Genomic DNA, 21,847 nt, shown 5'->3' with positions numbered 1-21,847 from the left:
CGTCGGCTTCTAAATGTCATCTATTCTTCTGCGTCTGGTGCTTTACCTGAGGTGGTTATCGCGCTGGACGCAGAGAAGGCATTTGATAGGGTGGAATGGGGATACTTATTTGCTTGTTTGAAGAAATTTGGTTATGGCCCCAATTTTATTTCATGGATCAAACTCTTGTATACGTCACCCAAAGCCTCTGTAATCACGAATGGTAAACGCTCACAATACTTCCAACTGTCAAGGGGCACCCGCCAGGGCTGTCCAATCAGTCCTTTGCTATTCGCCTTGGCCATAGAGCCCTTGTCCATTACACTTAAAACTTTGCCAACAATTACTGGGATTCATAGGGGGGGGAGGGAGCACAGAGTGTCCCTTTACGCAGACGATTTATTAATGTATGTATCTGACCCTGTCTCATGTGCTCCACATATTATCCACGCGCTGAGGAGCTTTGGTGTTTTTTCCGGGTACAAATTGAACTTCAGTAAAAGTGAATGTTATCCTGTTAATGATCTGGCTCTTCAAATACAGGATGGTGCTCTACCGTTTAGAATGTCTAAAAATAGCTTTAAATATTTGGGCATTAACGTTACCAGGGGCATGCAAAATCTTTACCAAGAAAACTTTTGCTTACTATTGGAGAAGGTCCGATTAGACTTGAAGAGGTGGAGATCTCTTCATCTATCCTTAGCAGGGAAAGTGAATTGTGTTAAAATGAATGTGCTTCCCAAGTTTCTTTACTTATTCCAATGCATTCCACTCTATCTTCCTAAATCTTATTTTAAATCTATTGATAAGTCTTTACTTTCATTTATATGGGAAGGGAAGAGGCCTAGAATACGGTTAGAGCTATTACAGAGGCCTAAAAATCAAGGTGGTCTAGCTCTTCCGAATTTCTGTCATTATTATTGGGCCTCTAATGTACAAAAAATCATGTTTTGGCTCCATACTCCTGACGCAGACTGGTGTCTCCTTGAGGCTGCGTCCTGTACCTCCACCTCTCTTAGAGCCCTGATCACCTCCTGCCTTCCCCTCTCTGTTTCACAACACACTAATAATCCTATAGTCATAAACACCCTTAAAATATGGGTTCAACTTAGACGTCACTTTGGGTTCAAGCACCTTCTTCATCTAAGTCCCATCCACAATAATCACCTCTTCCCTCCAGCCAGGTTAGACTCTGAATTTAGTCTTTGGAAGAGACGAGGCATTTATAATTTTAAGGATATGTACATAGACTCTACTTTTGCAAGCTTTGATGATCTGATGCGTAAATTTGACCTTCCTCGGTCTAGCCTGTTTCGATATTTCCAAGTCCGCCACTTCATTCAACGTCACGATCCCGATTTTCCATGCATAACACCATCTTCTGGTCTAGATGATCTGTTGGAATCTCCCTTTAGCCCTAAAGGACTCATCTCAAGAATTAATGATTGTATAGCTTCCTTTAAAAAAATAACACTGGCAAAAATTAAAGCAGACTGGGTGGATGAGCTGGGGGAGGACTTCGGAGAGGAGGTGTGGGAGAGCGCCCTTTTAAGAGTGAACGATAGTTCTTCCTGTGCTAAACTAAACATCATACAGTTCAAGGTTCTACATCGTATCCACTACTCCAAGGCAAGACTGGCCAAAATATTTCCAAACACTGATGCAGGTTGTGACTGGTGTCGGAACACTCCTGCTGATTTAACGCACATGTTTTGGTCCTGTCCAGCCTTGGCAAACTATTGGTCTACTATTTTTAAAACGTTGTCAGAAGCACTGAATATTGACATTCAACCCAACGCAGCTATGGTCATATTTGGTATCACGGATAGAAGGTATGCATCATTAAAGAAATGTTATAAAAATATAATTGCTTTCACAACGTTGCTTGCACGTAGAAGAATATTATTGCACTGGAAGGCGAAAAATCCACCCAAAGTGTCCTTATGGTTTAGTGACCTAGCACAATTTATACAATTGGAAAAAATAAAATATGCTCTCAGAGGGTCCAGAGGCAAATTCTTTTCTGTTTGGGATCCGGTATTAAAGTATCTTGGTAAACTTAAAACTCTGCCCACTTGTTAAACACTTAGCGGCCACCAGGCATTTGTGTTGTGATTGTGATTAATTTCATATGGATCAGATCGTGTTTGGTGCACAGCTCTTATTGTAATATTGTATACATATGGATGTATGCATACTTTTTTTTTTTTTTTTTTTCTTTTTTTTTTTTCTTCTCTCTCGACTGTGATTAGTTTTAATTATTATTATCTCCTTTTCTTATTCTTTTAAAATTAAATTGGAGTGGTGTCCAACATGTTCCGGGGGGGGGGGGGGGGGGGGGGGGTGTTAGTCAATGTAAGTATATATATAAGTATAAAAATGAGCATTGTATGTGTACTTATATATTATGTCCTTGAAGCTCAATAAAAAATATATTTAAAAAAAAAAAAAAAAGCCACTTAAACGCACACACACACTAAAAAAACTAAAAAAATATTCTAAAAATAATCAATAGTCCCTTAAGCAAACACTGTATTGACGATTTTCGACTGTGCTCCGTGTGTTTTGGTTGCACAGACCGTGTTGCAACATGTGCATACATTGGTGAAGAAAATGTAGCGACACAGTTATGAACCGCCAAAACCGTGTAAAAGTGCCTTGTACAGCGTTTAGTGCAAACTGCTATGAAAATATTGAGATTTGAGTTGTTTTAGATATGGAGAATTCGCAGTTCGCTAGGCCTGCACATCAGGAATTCTTTCATTCATTCATTTTCTATACCCCAATCCCAGCTGTCATCGGGCGAGAGAGGCAGGGTACAACTGGGACAGGTCGCCAGTCCATCACAGTGCCAAGAATTCTTTCTGATTCCCAAATTGAGAGCGTTCTGACGGTTTGTTTTCCAAAGACACTGACTACTCAGAAGTATCTCTTGTAACCTCACTTAGGGAAAAAAAAATAAAAAAGAGAAGAAACATTCCTTTTAAAAGCAAAGGCAAATCACAAACTACCAAGCTGAAACTTGCTGAAGAACTGGAACACGGGCAAAGGCCTCTCCGAGCGGCAACATCTTCACAGCTGTGTGGCACAAGATTAGTGTTGAACACCTCGGAGGTACAAATGATTGCGTGCACGCAACAGAGCGCTGCTGAAATACTGCATACCTGCCCAGCAAATCTCTTCTCTGTAAATAACATTTAGAAAAAAAAGGAGCCGAAGCCTGTGTGCAGCAAATAAAGAAGCACAAACATGTTTGGAGGAATAATCTGACTGCCACGGAGGCTACATTACACCTTTCATCTCCACGTTAGAGAGAGTGGATTTAGCTTTCCATCATGAGGACAACACAAACTAACGCGGCGAGGATGCGGCGCGGGGTTTGATCTTCCCCGTGGAGAGAGGCCGCATCCGAGCAGTTAGCAAAATGAATTGAATCAGTGGGATTAACGGCACCTGTAAAGACCTGTCAGGTAGATTTACAGGCCCCGCTGATAAGCCGGCGGCAAGGGATAAATACGCCTGGTGTCCCGTCGGCTGCCAGCCAGTAAAAGAAAACCGTCCACCCCTCCCACCTCCTCTTTCCTGGCCTCTCTTTCGTTTCCCCCAGAGCTGCAGACACCTCCACCTTTGATAAGGTAATAACATCAGTCTTGACTCCGGCTGCAGAGGTGAAAGCTGACTGCAGGATGGTGGAGACACTCTTTCAGGGTGATGAATGCAGTCAAACACAGACGGACTTTGTATGTTGATGCGTTTGGATATCAAACGTGAACACACCCTTTGCTGTCGGGGGGGGGGGGGGGGGGGACCTGCTATCAGGGAAATGTCAGCTTTTCAGAGGCCTTAAAAGTTGTTTCAGACACGCAATTCAGCATTTTTAGGTTTAACCACTGATGTTTTTAAAAGGTTTTTTCTGCAACATCAAATTTTCGAAACCCGCTGAGGAGCGCCGTGTCACTTTTATTTTGTTAAGAAAAACCAAAGATTGAGTTACATCTAATAGTAAAATGCGATAAATGTTTAATTCTATGGCTGGCTCTGACAGTTTTAACCAACAGTGTCTGAACGCAAGCTTTTAAATGATAATGTGAATATGTTACAATAGAAGAAGAGCATTACGATTAGAGACCAGCACAAAGGAAAACACCGCCTATTGCCTAATCAATTCCCTTGGAAATAGAAAGGAGAAAATAAATCAGAGCATGGGCAGTGACAGGCAGTGTTTTCTCTCTCAAGTATAAGAGGGCGTCTAAACCGTTTCTCTGACAAGTATCTTTACTGAACGTATCTCAGCAGGGTTAAATGATTATTTCAAAACGAAGATTTGTTACGATGAGATTTAGAAGAAAAGTTTTCTTCTTTATTCAAATCAGCAATGGAAAAGCAAAAACCTTTGTTTGAAATATCCACTGTGAGAATCTGTCTTCAGACACAGAAGTCCACTTACTGGTTTGAATTGCGGACATGTGCGCGCTCAATTTGATGCAAAAAGCATTTACAAACTCAGGCTAAAACGGTCACACAAGTGTGTTGCTTTCACGTTGTATTAGATGCTTAAATCCCTCACACTTGTTGAGGATTATAGTCAGGTCTTCCTGTGGGAAATGTGCAGCTCTATAGTTTTCTGCTTGTGATTGGTCTTCTGATGCCAACACTCCTATCTTTTAAATGAAAGGGCTCGTATCCAAAGTTGGTCAAGTCAATTCACAGAGTTCATAACAAGTTCCGTGACACCACTTAGAAAAGCACAACACAGGCGCTTTATTTGAAGAGTCTTGGGTTTGAAAAATATATCTCATTTATTAAACCTTCCAAAAGTGCAGAGTGTTTCCATTTCGTATTTCCAGTTCAGAATAGAAATATCGAACCTCCTCATCTTAAAGGCCCCCCAATTTTCATTTCAAATCATTCCGCATTCGCTGAACTTTAGAGGAGAGAGGTAAAACCCTTGTTTTTGCTTTCTGTTTTGCAATTAACAAGAAATTGCTCGCCAGCAGTTGTATCGTGCACTTAAGAAAGGAGACAGTAACCAGATCTCTGTCAAATGAATTCTCCTCGGGGTTCCAAGTTAAAATTAGGAAATTCAAATTTCTCGATATTCTGTGAAAAATAGCCCAAATAAACTGAAGATCTTAAAGTGGACATGGCACTGTAATTTACAATAATTTGTTGCCTAATATTGGGTAATACATTTGCTTTGCACCATTCATAACTCTAAATAGTTTGTTATACTTTCAAACTGAGGAAGAAGCTCTCTCTTAGTACAAGCCTCTCACTGAGAACAAGAGAATTTGGGGAAAGTGTCTGATTCAGTTCAGTCGGCCAAGGGAGAAGGGCAGAGGATGCTGATGACTCATGAATATGAACTACTTAGGGTTACACCGGTCAGGATGAACCATCACAACAAAGATTAAAGGTGTTTGGTAAGTATGCTCATTACTTGCAACTCTGCAACAATATGACAAATTTTGTCTTTCAGTTCTTATCCCTATATGTATTTTCCTCCATACTCCTATTTTTTAAATCGGAGCTGATGTGGGAAGCATAGGAAAAATGCCAACTGAGGCAGAAAACATCTGCTTCACGAATTAGAAAAGGGGATGTTGCTGACACACTCCTCCACTGTTACCTAGGTCTAAGTTGCTAATTGTTCTTTGTACCTAATGGCGCGTTTCCACTAGCTCGCTTCGGCTCGGCGCGCTATTGCGTGTTTCCACTAGCACGCAGTCCCTGCAACCGGGTAGACTTTCGGTATCACCTCAGCCCTGGTTCCAAATCCACTCCTTGGTCGGTCGAAGAGGTCCGGATTTGTCCGTTGCTTGGTGCCGTGTAAATGACGTCACGGAGGTTTCGCGCAGCCGTGTTACAACGGCCTCCACGTCGAGGATGCACGAAGTGATACTTGGTTGTAATGGAAACACAACCAAACCGAGCCGTGCCGAGCCGTGCCGTATCGAGCCGTGCCGAGCTAGTGGAAATGCGACAAAATAGGGTTAGGCTTGGGGGGGGTTAAAATGTCAGCTATGGCTACTTGTGCTAGTAACTGTCTTTCTGAGCAATTGTAGAAGCAAAGAGATACTTTTGGTTGCCTGTGAACAGTACAGTGCACAGTTAGAATGATAGAGTATATATAGTATATTATGTAGTAAAAATACGAGTTCAGCTGTTTTTTGGAACTATGGGTGACATTTAAGGTGAAAAATCCCCACAATTTTGATACAGCAGATAGCCAGAAAATATCAAAAAGCATGCTATGGGACCTTTAAAATTAGTTTCTGAAACTGAAGCGAAATATAAAGCAACACGTCGGTCAAGACCAGGGTTTATGGAGCTCATGTGCTGTGGAGGAATTACTGCATGATTTTTAACTGGAGCATTACCTGACTGTTATGGGAGTCTGTGGTGCTGTGTTCGATGCGTGACTCATGGTTAGATTGTTTATAAAATAGGGATCAGTACCAACTGAAGACTAAAGACCAGGGAAGCGTCAACGTTTGAGAATAAAATTACCAGTCACATATTTTTCTATCAGTTTGGTGTAGTCTGAGCCCGGTTTGCTGTGTGTGCTAGTGTCAGCTATCAGGCTACTTATTGTAGGTGCTGTCATAGAGTAATAATGTGCCTCACTCCAGATCTCAAAAGAGGCAGACCCTGCAGAGGAGAGGGGTGTTGTGGAGTCAAGTGGATCACTCCAGGCCCTTAAACAGACCAATCTGAACAGAGCTGTAAATTATTGGCTCAAAAAGGAGCTTTTGGACTGTCTTTCTGTGTTATGGTGACCACACGTTTCATTAAGACCTCAGGAAATTGCATCAAGTTGTGAGAAAGCTGCTTAATATGTCTCTTTTAAATTGAAAATGAGTTTACATTTGGCCTACAACCAGTTTGGCGAGTTTATACATCCTATAAGTGGGATGTCCCTACTCTCTAAGCAATAACAATTTAAAAATCCCCTCTAAATGTGTAATGCTAAAATGTTAGGAACAGGCCTACCGCGGCATAAAATATTAATCATCGAGCTGCAAGTGGATGACATTTAGAAGTGACTTTAACTTTTCATTGCTGAACACCGGCTCTGTGAGGAGACAACTCCCTCTCTGAGAGCCAGTCTGAGGTCATGTGAATCAGTGACAAGCTGCAGAAAACTTTGCACCGTGGGACTCCACCTAGCTCGCCATCCCCTCTCCTACACAAAGCCCGTGAAGAAAGCTTTTGTCAGCTGTAATTTCAATTCAAATAGTTTTGGCTTTGTTAACCTATGATCCGAATGGCAATTCATTTCATTCTCCACAGAAGTGCACGAAATGTCAACGCAGTGAGATGACACATGCATAGAAAACAACCCCTTTTCTATAAATCCCTCTGAACAAACGAGAAAGTATCTGAGTATCAGAGAATTTGATTGAGTGCCTCCTGTTTGCGAGTTCAGTGCAGATGTGGAGGAGTACATCCTCCCAAAGCTAACATCAAACCCTGAGCTCCTCTCACAGCTGGACCTGTTCTTGTGTGGCCGACCTCGGGGCCTTCACCTAACAGAACATATTTCTTCGCAACAGCTCAAGAGATACGACTCGTTGAAAACTTATTAAGGTTGGTTTATGCATCAAGGGTAGAAACTCACCTCTGAGCTGACTTTAATTGAAAACATCAGGTCACTACATTTATGAGAGGCCTGTAAAAAGCTCTCCTGGCTGTGACTTGACGCAGCACAGGAGGATTGCATATCCTGCCTGTTTGTTTAAGTATGTGAGAGCACTTCATGACGGTGAGTCCACCCGCTGCGTCCGAGTTAAGTCTGCATCTGCAGAGAAGGACTGAGAGTGCGACGAGCTGCGTCTATCCAGGGCGACCTGGGATGCAGTCCAGTGTCAGCATGTAGGACAGGTCCCCGGTGAACGTGTTCTCATGGTGAGGTAATCCATGATGTCACCGCTGTGAGTTGCAGGTGGAGAACGGACAGGGGACCAAAAAGGAGAACAAGACCAACACTATTTATTGGTGTCAGGATCGCTGTGTGACTGAGAGTTAACATGGTTGTTGGGCGTCTTTTCCAGTTGGATAGTTACCAACTCATAGCTTCTGGCCAAAATGGGATGATTTGTGTTTCCTAGGGATTGCAAAGCGAAGGTGATGTCTCATACATTTTTGATTCATGTCCACTTTATTGATGGAGACAAGCGATTTAGTTGAAACATCTCGTCGCAGACAAAAAAGCGAGACGATAAAACCAGATGGCCAAAAAATGTGGACACAAAAATCAGGTGAAAACTTAATGCAGCAACAGGCAACAGCTCTTTCAACTTCCAACAGCAGTTTTGTTACTCTTTGTAAATATGCAGTGAATGAAATCAGATCCATAAAGAAATATTTTTTCCAGCTTAGTATGGACTTATCAGCCCATTAAATGGACCCTATCCCCTATCAGCCCAATGGCTAACAGGTTCCCTTCTCCATCTACTCAGACGATTATCATTCCTTATGATCAGTTATACTAACCTAGATCATGTTGGCTATCTAAGTGAAAGCGGAATCTTTACCCAAAATCTTGTGTTTTCCTCACACAGAAGTTGTGACACATTAACTGAAGCAAATAAAGTGTAAAACAAATGCAAACTGACAACATAGAAAAGATGGTCCCATGTGAAAATGTCAGACAACAATTCAGACAGCACTCCCTGACAATAAGTAAAGAAAGACTGATGAACATCATCTTGGACAAAAACAGATAGGTGTAAGATTTTGACATCCCCAACTTATACATATTTACTTGCTTCATTTTATGTTATGTCTAAGAGTGGATGGGAATGAATGAAACATGAAAGCAGTGACATGCAAATAAAAAGAACAAGCAACAGGCTGTGAAGCTTATCGCTTCGTGCTGAGTCTCCCAATATCACTATGGAAGTGATAAGAAATAACAATGTCCACTTAATGGAAACACATTCATAACATTTGTCCAATAACTTTGGTATGAATCAAAGCTTCACCTGAAGACCACTGTTCAAGAAAGAAAAGACCTGGAAGGAAGAGTTTGCTTGCAGGTCCGTCTCTGTGGGAGCCTGAACACCCCAACGAGAAGACAGCGAAGTTACTACAAATGTCACAAAAACGTAACAAAAGCTAAAAGAAAGAAAAACAAGGGTAGAAGGATAGGCTGAAGTTGTTTAGTTATGTTTATGTATGAATGACGTACTTTCTGTCAGACTTCTGCCAGTGCTTTACCTGTCATTTTCTCAGTAGTGACACCTACTGCTCGCACATCGCTGGAATAAAATTCAGCAACAGGGGCCATCGAATGGGACTTTAACAATCATGTGTTAGCAGAAATTGCCGGTGTTTCATTTTGGAATATTTGTGTTGGTTTTTAGGCTTTAAGACCTATTCCAAGTACAGGCAGAGTTATGACTTTGTCTTAAACACTGGTGGCTCTTTAACTCTATAATCCCAAGAAGCCTGCAAAAAGCTCATTACATGATTTCAAACATGTTGTAAATTGCTTTTGAAGCGCCATGGTTTTCCACTCATGGCAACTAAAAAGCTACTTTCCTCCACCGTGTCGAGTGGAATCCTCCCCAAATAATTAGAAAGTGGAACAAAAGTTAAATTTATACCACAGTATGCACTATATCATCTGCATTAAACAGCCATGCTGACAATCCAGAGGCAAGGATTTCACCAAAAGCCGCATGACGACTACCTGTGTGCATTTGAAACAAAACACAAAGCTTAACATCTTAAAACCTCAGCGGACGACTGGATTCAGGAGTAATTCCACCAGAGCATCGCTGGAAATGCGGCATTCTTCTTGGAGCCACACAGTTTAATGTTTACCCATATTCCCCACTGGTCTGGAATACTATATATCTGTGAGAGGTAATGTTTTTCAAAGACATGACCAAATGTGTTTGGATTGGCTGTGGAAAGCTACTTTAAATTTAACACAGCCTATATGGGCGGATAGCTTGTCCCAAAAATATGTATTCTGTGTGCAAAACATCTCCCAATAAAGAAAAGAATATGATGAACTTTTACATAAGCGTGTCAAAGTAAAGGGAACTTATAGAGTCGGGACACAGATCACTCACTTTATATGGAAGCAGTTTATTACCATGAGCAGAACCGAAGAAAAGGAAAATAGCGTGATTCTGATCCTGTCTTTAAGCAGGTACTCCCAGTGAGTATTATTAGCAGTGGGGTTGGCTGCCAAATATGTAAACAGAGACATGATTAAAGGAGGAGAAAAGGAGAATTTTATGGCTTCGCTGCACACATTGAAGAAAGCATCAGGGCGGCTGATCAATACCAATGAATGACTGATTGCTTGAGCAGATTTCTCTTGTGAAGTGTCTCAAGACATTTCAAGAAATGACTTACTCTCAATGTAAAGAGGTAAACACAAAGCCAGGTTTTTGCATTTTTGCTATTTTCGATCCGATTCGTTGACAAGCTGCTCTCTGAGAAATGATTTTCATCAACAAGGGGCCGAACCAGCTGCGGCAGAGGCCTGTGTGACAGAGGCTGCCGCAGATTAACTTCCTCACTTGCGCAGGAGCCGTGCCAAAGATAGAATGAGTGACCGAGTTTTTTAATCCGGGTTAGAAGTTGGAGCAAACGCACCAGTCTGAACTTACATAGAGAACTTTTATCTTCCTCTGTCAGCCGAGGGAGCCTCCACAGAAAGTAATGGACAGTAATGAGAAAAAATGTTATCCGCTTGACTGTCATTTGGCTTTTTGGGGGTAACAAATAATTCTGTCTTAAAATTCTAAGCGTAACTCAAAGAAAAGAAAAACAACAAACAAAACAAGCTGATCTTCTCTCGTCTAAAAAAAAAAGTGACAAATTCAAAATCTGCTAAACCAACCCGTAGATCTTTGTAGGCAATATCTTGCAATTACTACACTGAGCCTCTCAATAACTCTATTAAAAAAGGAAATTAAAATATAATCACTATTTTCCATGAGGTTTAGAGGCCGTAGAAAGTGCTATTTCATGCGCACAAGATACAGTTCGAGTCCTCAGTTAGGTCATTCTGTTTACGTTTGAATTATTCACCATTGCAAAAATAATTGACTTGGCTACTACTTGCTATTGTGTGCTGCACCAACATCTGTTATATCCACCAACTAGGTTTTGCATGTAGCCCGATCGAATAGGACACTATCCTGTGGAGCCTGGGCGTAGCCATAACTGGTTTAATTGCTTTTTAGTTACTTTATTTGCTTATTTAAAATTCACAGATCATTGCTAAATAATAATGACAACCTACAAAAATTCACAAATCAAGATTTCAATAGGGACTCAAAACTCCTAGTAACTTAAATCTGGCCTTGTGTTTGAGCAATTTTGGTGGCATTTGTTTGCCCAGGCTCCCTACATGGTAAAACACAAGAAAATACAAGACAAATAATGTTTTCATGTGGGAAGTCTAGCCTATATTAGTGTCCAGCATGTTTTTTTTTTTTTGGTCAAACACAGGTCTGTTGTGCTCTCTGGGTATCCTTTTGAGCAAAGAATTGAACTGAAATGTGCAAACTGATCTAGCAGAACTTTCATAAATCAAAAGAAGGAACGCATCTTGTGCAAATGCAGTACGATTCAAATGTCCCTCTCAGGCTTTATCCCATCCAGGGGCTGCACACCATGTGATTTTTTTCAGGTTTCTTGTAAGTTCTCCACCAGCCACATCATGCGACAGGCATCTGATGAACTTGGCGTCATGTTTGACGTGTGCAGACAGTACAATGATAACACCTGCTGAATCGCAGTAGGCTGCGACTGTGAAGAGCAACACTGAGTCCAAGCATCATATGAATGTTGAGAAGATTTTACGAGATGACAGACTAAAAAATTGGCTGCATGGTTTGTTGATACAAGTTCACAGGCTTTCTATTTACCTGTAAACTGCAATTCCTCAGCCATTTCTTTCCATGCTGCACCCTTCTTGGAAAGACGTGGTCTGAGCCGGAGGACAGATGATAGCAGACAAAGCATCTGGAGGAACAGCTCAACCAGATTTGCTTCTTTGTTTTAATCCCACAGGTTGCATTCCGTTCGCCTTCTGTCAACAGTGTTTGTTTTAGCTTTTACATAAAGGTTGCCAGTTTCACCGATCAACACGTCATTTCATGTGTTTCATGCAGGTTGTAGCAGCACTCACACTGCAGGATGACTTTTTTTTTTGTTTGCTGAAACTGTATGAGTCGAGGACACAAAATAAAATAAGACGGGATTTCTTTCAAGCCCAAGGAGCAAGGAAGATTGTCGCCTTTATCGGCTTCATCACAATCAGCAACCTCCGAACATGCAGAGAGCCGAGACTCCGCGGGCTTTGAAATGCAGATGATGAGGCCTATCAACTATCACCTGTATGAAGCCCTTAAACTCCTGTCGCTGAAAAGAGTGTTTTCAAGAGGCACATTGTGATGTGTATCAGCCGACAAGGCAGATTGGTGATGATTGCTCTGTTCTGGCTGTCAGTGAGTGAAAACAAGGGATTCATCCTTTGTAAGAACGTCATCTTCTCCCTCAACTGCAATGAGAGCCACCCCCCCCCCCCTCTCTCTGCCATCGCTATCACTCCAACCACTTAACCTCTTGTCTTGATTGGAATTACTGTTTAGAGGCGCGGTGCTGGTGCAGCCTGGTGCCCTTTTATTAACATATGAAAAAGCTTCAAAATACATTCTTTAATTAGTGAATTCACGCCACCTGCACGGAAGGCAAGAAAAAACGCCCAATATACACATTATATACACGTTTAGTTTTTTCTGTGTCTAATTGATGTCAGACCCTTTTTACAGAATCTTCTACAAACCGTAAAACTCAACATAACCGACAAAAACCAACATACATTCAGGAAAGTCGGTGTTTCCGGTTGAAAGCACTGAAACATTTTTTTCTTTTTTACCATTGGACTGTGGACTAAGTTTGATGTATGTATAATGTGTGTTAACTAAACTTAAAAGGTGAGGTTGACAGCGTATGACAGTTCTAATATCTCCCTGTCCAGGATAAACGTAAACAACCGTGGTTGCTGCGGAACCTCGTGGATTTCCTGACAGTAACACGACACTCAGTGCTGCTCCCATGTTGTGCATCTCTGCTTTATTTTCACTGCTTTTCTTCCATAATTCAAAGTGAAATACTTCCAGCCATTTGACACAATTAGGCGCTCTCTTCCCACCGCATCGCATCCCACTGGATGGCCCTCATTATCACGAGCCCTTGCCTTTTAGATAACTTATAATGAGGCCGAAAATGTTTCACATTTCCCTTTTTCTCCTACACCGTCGGTTCAAAGAGACCTACTTCAACCTAATTAGGAGTTCCAACTGCTGCAGTCAAATGCTTTTCTTGTTTCTTATGGGGTTAACAGCGGTGAGATGTAGATTTCTACAAGACAGGGTCTAAAGCCATTATGTCGAATCTGTGACAGATATCGCTGACGTCCGAGTCCTACGGTAATGGCCTACAGTGCTCAGAACTGTGCGGTGTGAAGTTACCGCACTGATGGTTAGGATGTTGTTAGTCCGATAATGTGGGGCTTTTTGCTTTTTATCCTCCAGATCAACTTACATTTACATTTGCAGATCTGGGACTCAAAATGAAAATGACAACAATAAAAAGACAAGGAAACCTGTTCTTCTCCTTTGCTGCGCTGTTGGACGAGCAGCTGAGCCCCGAATGGCCCCGAATAATCCACCAAGGGCCATAGATCCACAATGTGTCTGTTTAATAGTCTTCCCATTCGTATCAAGCACCTGGTCAGAGATTTTGGATGTGTATACACTTCCTCTCGGAGTCTCTTGAATACAGAGCAGAAAATGGGAAGCATGTGGTGGCTCCCTCTTTTCCAGACATCTGCACACTGCGTTTACTGCTCATGTATTTATATGGGACTCGCAAAAAAAAGGAAATACATCTAAAACTGTAAAACCAGGTTCAATTATAAGAATACAACAGTAAAAAAGAGAAGGGTCACAGACCAACTGCACAACACCTGTGACTCCTGGGGAAAGTTTCATAAAAAAAGCTAAAGAGAAGAAAAGTAAAGCTTGTCAGTTTACTTGAAAAATCCTACCTTAAAGTCATCTTAGCAGACTGAATACATATAAGGTGATAGGTAGCAATCAGATTTTTCATTAAAAGGTTGGTGCGCCGTTATCCATAATGACTTTCAAGCATTAAACACTTCCCCGTGTTCTCTGCTGATATTTGTTCCAGCCAAGAAACCATAAGGATGAATCTAATTACATAGTGTTCATCCTTCTTTACAAAATGTATCTGTCTGTGTCTATGTGGATTAAGGCAACGCGTTCCCCTAGTTGATTAAATGTGTACTGTTGACAATATAATTACAGGATGTGTTCGCACTGAATGCAAAGTAAATATCCGGCAAAAAAAAAAAAAAAAGAGAAAAAAGAAAGAAGCCAGAAAAAAAAGAAGCGAAGAGGTTTTTCTGCGTGACACAAATCAAACCATAGATCCGTTTTTAATAGAAATGTTGTCTGTGTACAAATACGGAAAAGCAAAAAAAAAAAGGAGGAAAAATAAAAAGCAGTCCTGGATATATTTGAAACCATCCCAAAGGCCTTAACACACGCACGGAGGCTGTTTCATGTAACTTGTTTGATGATATTGTTTCACTGGATCAGATCAATCTCCAGAGCTATTTCAAAGCCGACGGAACCCGAACCATTTGTCAGCGATATCACCTCGAGCACCAGATTTTTAGACAAATCCTCAGATTAAATAAAGAGACCCAAATCAAACAAATGAGGTAATAGGGGTTATTATTACAACCGAGGCAACGCCCACGATGTCTGTTAGTGACAGAAGTATAATAACCTTCAGGATTAGCTGTTAATATGGATGTGAAATTAGAGTCAGGTGTTTTTAATCAGTGGAATAACAAATCATATGCAAGTATTTGATTCAAAGAACAAGGATCAATTAAGGTCTGATCCTCACAACATGTTTGAGGAGCTGTGTCGTTTCACAAATAAACAAGCATTCCGAGCACCTCAGAGAAAGAATTGTTGATACTCATCAAGCAAAGTTTACAGAACCATCTGCAAAGAGTTTGGACTCCGACAACCCACAGTCAATAAGATTATGTACAAATGGAGGAAATCGTCGACCATTGGTAACGTCACCAAGAGGGGTTCACCAACAAGGCTCACTCACACAGTAAGGTGGGTAACAGGAACCCAGAAACGCTTCGAAGCAACCAAAGGCCTCTCTGCTGTTGGAAATGTTAATGTTTTTGAGTCTAACATCAGAGGAATGCTTAAAAACAACAATGCGCTGCAGGGCTGCAGGACTGCCCTCAAAAAAAAAGAACACTGCTGCCCGACTGCAGTTAGCTAAAGTGGATGGACCAGAGGGTTTTTAAACAGGCATCATGTGGACAGATAAGACCAAGACAAAAGGTTATTCGGTCTCGCGGTATCATGGTTTGGGACAGTAGGATTTGCATCGTTCGTGGAATAATGAATTCCAAATTGTAGAAGCTAATTCTAAATCAAATGAAAATTTTGAGGAATGAAATTAATATTTTGGAACAGTCAAGTTGAAGGCATTACTTGTGGTCAAAGTCACACAAGGTACTGAAACTAAAGGCTCATTTACTTCCCTTTTGTCACTCAAAGATCTGCAATAGTCTATCATTTTCTTCACTAAATGAGTGACCAGTGAACAATTTTTGTCTTTACTGTTTATTATTATTGACTCAAATGACCTTTTATGCAGCAATATAGAAAATTTGAAAGGAGTCTCAAACTCTGAAAGGCACCACCCGCCTCCTTACTTCCAGAAATGACCTTAACCAGGGGTTAAAAGATAGAACCGAATCTTGGCTGAAAGTCAGTCCATGAAGCAGACCATGAAAAATCTCCTCTAAACACACACAAAGGGACCCTTCGAATCAGCCGGCTGTCCACTCAGATAATTACAGCGCTCAACTCGACCCCTTCAACCTCTCTTGACCCTCAACAATTCAGCTTTCCACTTGAGTAAGTTGTAGGTGTGTTTACTGGGCGCCAGCTTGTTCCCGTTAATAATATGAGCACTGAACCCTGGACCTCACCTGACTGTAGCATCTGGGACAATAGCCAGCATGTGTGTGTCTCTGTGTGTGTGCGTGTTTCCTTTCCCATAATCTTGTTCCCCACGCGAGCCACAGAGCCTATAAAGCTGTCAGTGGTCATGTAGGACACGTCACCTTTGCCGGGCTTTCTCACACACACACACACACATACATCCAGAGCTGCTGTATTATCACTCGGAACAAGCCACTGTTACACATACAGAAAGGTATGCACATGAGAATGCACAAGAACAATAAAAGACGCTCATTTGACATTTAGAGAAACACACAGACCATAGGCGGCTTTTTCCAGGTTTACATGAAGCTTGTGACCCAGTGAATCCTACAAAGTTAAAAGTTATTTAGACCTATTAGTGTAGGAATGTCTAAGGGCTGCTTATGAAACATATATTCATTATACACTCACCGACCATTATACACTTTATTAGGTACACCAGTTCAGTTTCTCGTTAACACAAACAGCTAATCGCATGGCCGCAACTCAATACATTTAGAGGTGGTCAAACAACTCGCTGAAGTTCAAACCGAGCATCAGGATGGGGAAGAAAGGGGATTTAAGTGACTTTGAACGTGGCTGGTTGTTGGTGCCAGACAGGCTGAATACCACAACATGTGGAACCTTGAAGAAGATGGGCAACAGCAGCCAAAGATCACACCGGGTGCCGCTCCTGTCAGCTAACAAATCAAATCAAATCAAATCAAATCAAAATTTATTTATATAGCACCTTTCATACTAAAAAAGCAGCACAAAGTGCTTTACATAATAAAATCAATAATCAAATCAATTCATGCATAAACTCACACACAACATCACACCGACAACCACACTGCACACATACTACCCCCCCACCACCCCCAACATGAGCAACATCAATATCAACAACAATCAACATTAAAATCAACATTAAAATCTGGCTTGACGCTGAAGTGAGGAAACGGTATCTTGGGGATCTGTCCACACCGGGAGCCAGCCCATCAATGACCACAGAGGCCGCCACCACGGGGAACCGCCCAGATCAGGGCAGGCTGGCATCCACACCACAGCCAGGGCTGCAGTGCAGGATCCCCCAGCCACCCCGAACCAGGGCGATCCCCACAGTAATGACCCCACAGACCGAACAACAGGAAACTGAGACTACAATTCACACAGGCTCAGGCTGGAAAAACGCTGCCTGGTCTGACGAGTCTCGATTTCAGTCGCAGTCAAATTAGTGGCGGAACGTAAAAATTACATTTCTGCTAGTTCCGCTTACAGGTTAAATTAAATTTTGGGTAGTGCAGCTACCGGGTTAATTTGTTTAATTGAGAGACCCCTTTCAGATGTCCTAGTGCCTTTATGTTCTCTGACTGCATTATAGAGCTGAGTTTCTACATGCAACATTTGAAGAGGTTTTTAAAGATTGTGGGGGCTGTCAATTAAACAAAAACAGAAATTTAACCTTACATTTACCCTTTTTATGCAAAAAGCTTTGCAAGCGCAAGCCAAAAAATTGCAAACTCGTAGCGCTAATTGTTGAGGATGTGCACAAGGGATGCTCCAAACAAAGCGGTAGCTGGGAAAAACACGTGTATCCATAATCAAAAGCAAGTATATTTCTGGCCTAAGAATGAATTAATAGAATCCTTGGACAACAAGCAACATTTTGCAGCCCTTTTTCTAGGTTTACATGAACATTTGTGACACAGTGAATCCTACAATGTTAAAACTTATTTAGACCTATAGGACTGTCTAAGGGCTCAATGCTGGGACCACTGCCTTTCATCAGTGGTTCCAGCACTTCATTATACACTCACCGGCCACTTTATTGGGTACACCTGCATAGGCGACGTGTGAGCCCGACATTTGGCTAGGCACCAAAATCGATGTTTTTGTTTTTTTTTTTAACCAAAAATGGCGTAAAAATGAGTTATTTAGCATAATTAATAACAACAACACAAGGATTCTGTTTCAAAATTAAAAAGGAGGACATGACGGTGACGGTGTGGCATTAATTTCCAAGACTAACAAGTGTCCTCACTGTTACTGTTTCTGTAACTTGACTGAAATATTTTTCCAATCTCGTACTCCATTGCTCGTAAAAGCAAGATCCTTCTTGAAAATGTCTGCAGGGGAAACAGAACACAGCATCTGCTTCTTTGCTGTATTCTAGAAAACTGTAGATTTTAAAGAAGTCGGATGAAAAGGAACAAAACTGTTTCCCAAATTTTGTTTTGGGATATCTCCCAAGTTGTCGCTTGCCCCTCCCGGCTCGTCGTTCCTCAGAGGTGGGGCACAAATTGCAGCTTCTCCGGTGACCAGATTAACGTGCCCGGGGCTTGTTGTTGCCGACGCTTCAGCAGCAGGTGTGGTGTCGCTGATGCTGCTGACAGCTTCTGAATTACTTCTTTGTTTTTCCTTTGCCTTGAAAAAAGTTGGTATATCCATTTTATGCTTTTTCCAAAATAGCGCGGCAGCGCAGTTTGAAAAGCCGGATGTTTACAATGTCCTTACCTGTATCACATTGGGCCAGGTCGGTGACGACATTCAGTGGGGTTACATGGCACTGAGAGGATCAGATAATTGGCTAAATTACCATAAGAATGAGTTGAGCAAGGGTAATTACCCTTGGATATATGGCGGTGAATGAATCGGATCAGAGGCATAAAGCATGTCATACTCCGATACGTTAGGTGGCGCTGTACCCATTTCAACTATTGCTAATAGAGCCACTTCTGGTTGACCCCTTCAACACCAAACTCAGGCATTCGAGAAAATGGCGAATGAAGAGCAAGATGAAGGTACGTCCCTCTACATTTCGTTTGTGATGAGCTGCTTATTGCACAAACGCGATGCACAACGGCGCATTCTCAATCGCGTTGTTTTTCTTTGCGATGGAAACTACAACAGTAATATCGTCTCTTCCGACTTCCGCTTCCTGAGCCCGGGAAAAAATCTCGAGCATGCGCAGAACGCAAAATGTAATTTACCACGTGCTTCACCCGTCTACAAGCACGTTTATTTTGACTTTCAACCGAGTTATCTCGGGGTCTTAATCTGATTGCGAGTAACTTGATTCGATTCAATTTCTTGTCAGATTAAGGTGTCTACATGCACTTAATAACTCAAGTCTTATTGTAATTTAGCCAATTATCTGATCCTTTCAGTGCCATGTAACCGCACTGATTGTTGTATCATCACCTGACCTGATTGTCACCAGGGGGCTGCAGCGACAACACCCACACACAATATAATAGCCTATATAACTTGCGCACATATATTATATATAATTTGCAAAATTCCCAGCTTAACATTTGGGAAGGCACAGCCTACCCTAGCCTTCATTACCTGTAGCCAAGACACAGACTGTGCAACAAATTTAAAAACACACACAGATTCACGCACTGCAGAAAAGTCTAAGATAGACACAAAGTATTAACCTCTGCAGATTACTGTGCTTGCCTGTGATATGTTAAATTGGAAGCTTGACAGTTTAAAGAGTCCTTCGGTGTATTAAGAATCACAAGTGTTTACACACTGCAGCTATTGGATGTTATGTCAGAGTAAAAACCCAGACAGATAAATCAATGATGAACCTGCTTTCTCTTCTCCTGCGAATAAAATGCCGCTACAGCTGGATGGGATTTTTTTTCTTACCTCATGGCTTGACTGATGGGATTGTGTCTTTATTTTTACAATATTTATACAGTATGTCAGCGTCTTTCTACTGTAAGATACTGCCAAATAAAAGCAGGAAAAAGATCAGAGCTCAAGTATTCTTTGCGTGATCGGGCTGCATCCATGTGTGTGTGCGTCTGTGTGCGTTGTGCAGGCCCTGCATGCATGCGTGGGGGGTCAGCCAGCTCCTGGGCTGACAGGAGGATTATGGGAAACAGATGACTTATGCTTCTAATTTGCAGCCTTAAATTGCAAACAGAGTTTCAGGAGTCCAGGAGCTATAAATGCAGAGGGAGAAAGGTGTGTGTGCTGAGGGTGGGTGGGTTACACCACACTCACACACACGCACCGCCAAATCATGTTGGGTGCAGGTTCACCCAAACACGAAATGACATGTTGTGCATTTTTGTCCCATTTTACTGTTTCAGGCGTTTTCATGCACGGCAATGAAGGCAGCAGGAGGATGCATATTAACGATCTGACTGTCAACATAAGAAACAGTAAGGAGTACAAAGGTCAAAAGTTTCACTTTCTTTTCTGGCTCTATTTGCCCCTGAAATGTCTCAATTGGTCCGACAGGTTATGGCTTCTTTTTTTACTTTAAGGTTTTGGAATAAAAGGGCACAGATATGGAAGTTATTGCTCTGGCGAAATACTTAAAAAGTCAGGTAGACATTTGCCATTAAACTTGATTTACACTGACCACAAGTCATTTAGGATTCTAGCCATAGAGTAACGGAACCAAAAAGATTATATAAAGTGTGGTAAATTGCATTATAACAAAGTCATTTTTGAAGACGCAGAAAAAGAAAAAAAACAAAGATACAATAGATTTACTGAATTGTGTCAGAACTACCCAAGGCATTGCAAATAAAGACAGTTTCCTTGTATAACAATCATAGTTTCAAAAATGTCTAAATACTTCCATATACAATCGGTCTGTATCAGTATGTATCGTGCAAAAAGCCCACCGTGACCAAACGCTGTTCCTTTTAACACATTTCCTGTGAAGGTAAACAGCTGAGCCAGCAGCACATAAACCAGCACCTGTTGGTGATTAACCTTTTCAGCTAAGGTACGGAAAGAAACACGCGGTTCCTTGTGGCGAGGAGGAATGCGGTGCTGGGACATCGGAGACAGGCCAGAGATTCCTGACCAATGAGAGCTTTGGGAGAGGAAATACCCACAAGACAGCTGGGTAGGTTTCACCTGGCACCTGTTGAGCAAGCGAAGGGCTTGTCAGAGAGACTTTGGCTGCTGGTTTGAGCTGTGAGTGTGGCTGTTTGTAAATGACAGCATGGATATATCTGGTGTAAATCATCCTCACATGAGTCTCAAGAGATTTGTCCATTTTTTCATGCTGATAGAAGAATCTAAAAAGGCCGATTACTCCTTCTGTACATGTACATTCTACTTTCGCGTCAAAAATGAAACACCCCTTTCTAATTCTGAACTTGAGCAGAATTTATGTCGTGACGTGAGCATTGGCTGCTCAGAGGAAGCGAATCGCTCATTTTTCATTTATTGGTCAGTGAAGCTGACCAAGAAGAGCATGCTGGGTTTCACAGAAAGGGTGACTGTATAGTAATGAAAATGCACAGAAGCAAATAGCTGGTCTCAGCACTTATCCAACTAAACCACGTTTGTAAGAAAGACTGAAACGTGTTGTGTGTATGATAAAAAAAAAAAATTGACTTTTCATCCCTTGGCAAAATAAGTCATAGAGATACGTTCATACACATATAAATGAACAAATCGACTCAACATATAAGCAACCTTCCCATCAAGACACTCGCATCACCATCTACTCTAAAACCCCACAAATGGCAAAACAAGACATAAATGCACACCATATTGTAGTTGGCCATTCACTGAACCTGGTTCAGTAGCAAAATAGATGATATGAGATGCCTTAGTCTAAGCAGGACTTATTATCAGAGGTGTCAAGTAACGAAGTACAAATACTTCGTTACTGTACTTAAGTACACTTTTTAGGTATCTGTACTTTACTCCATTACTTATTTTTCTGCCTACTTCTGACTTCTACTCATTACATTTTTACACAAGAATCTGTACTTTCTATTCCTTACATTTTCAAAACA

The sequence above is a fragment of the Odontesthes bonariensis genome, chromosome 11 (genome assembly GCF_027942865.1).
Source record: "Odontesthes bonariensis isolate fOdoBon6 chromosome 11, fOdoBon6.hap1, whole genome shotgun sequence".
NCBI classification, from domain to species: domain Eukaryota; kingdom Metazoa; phylum Chordata; class Actinopteri; order Atheriniformes; family Atherinopsidae; genus Odontesthes; species Odontesthes bonariensis.
Note: the sequence above shows the minus strand (reverse complement) of the source record.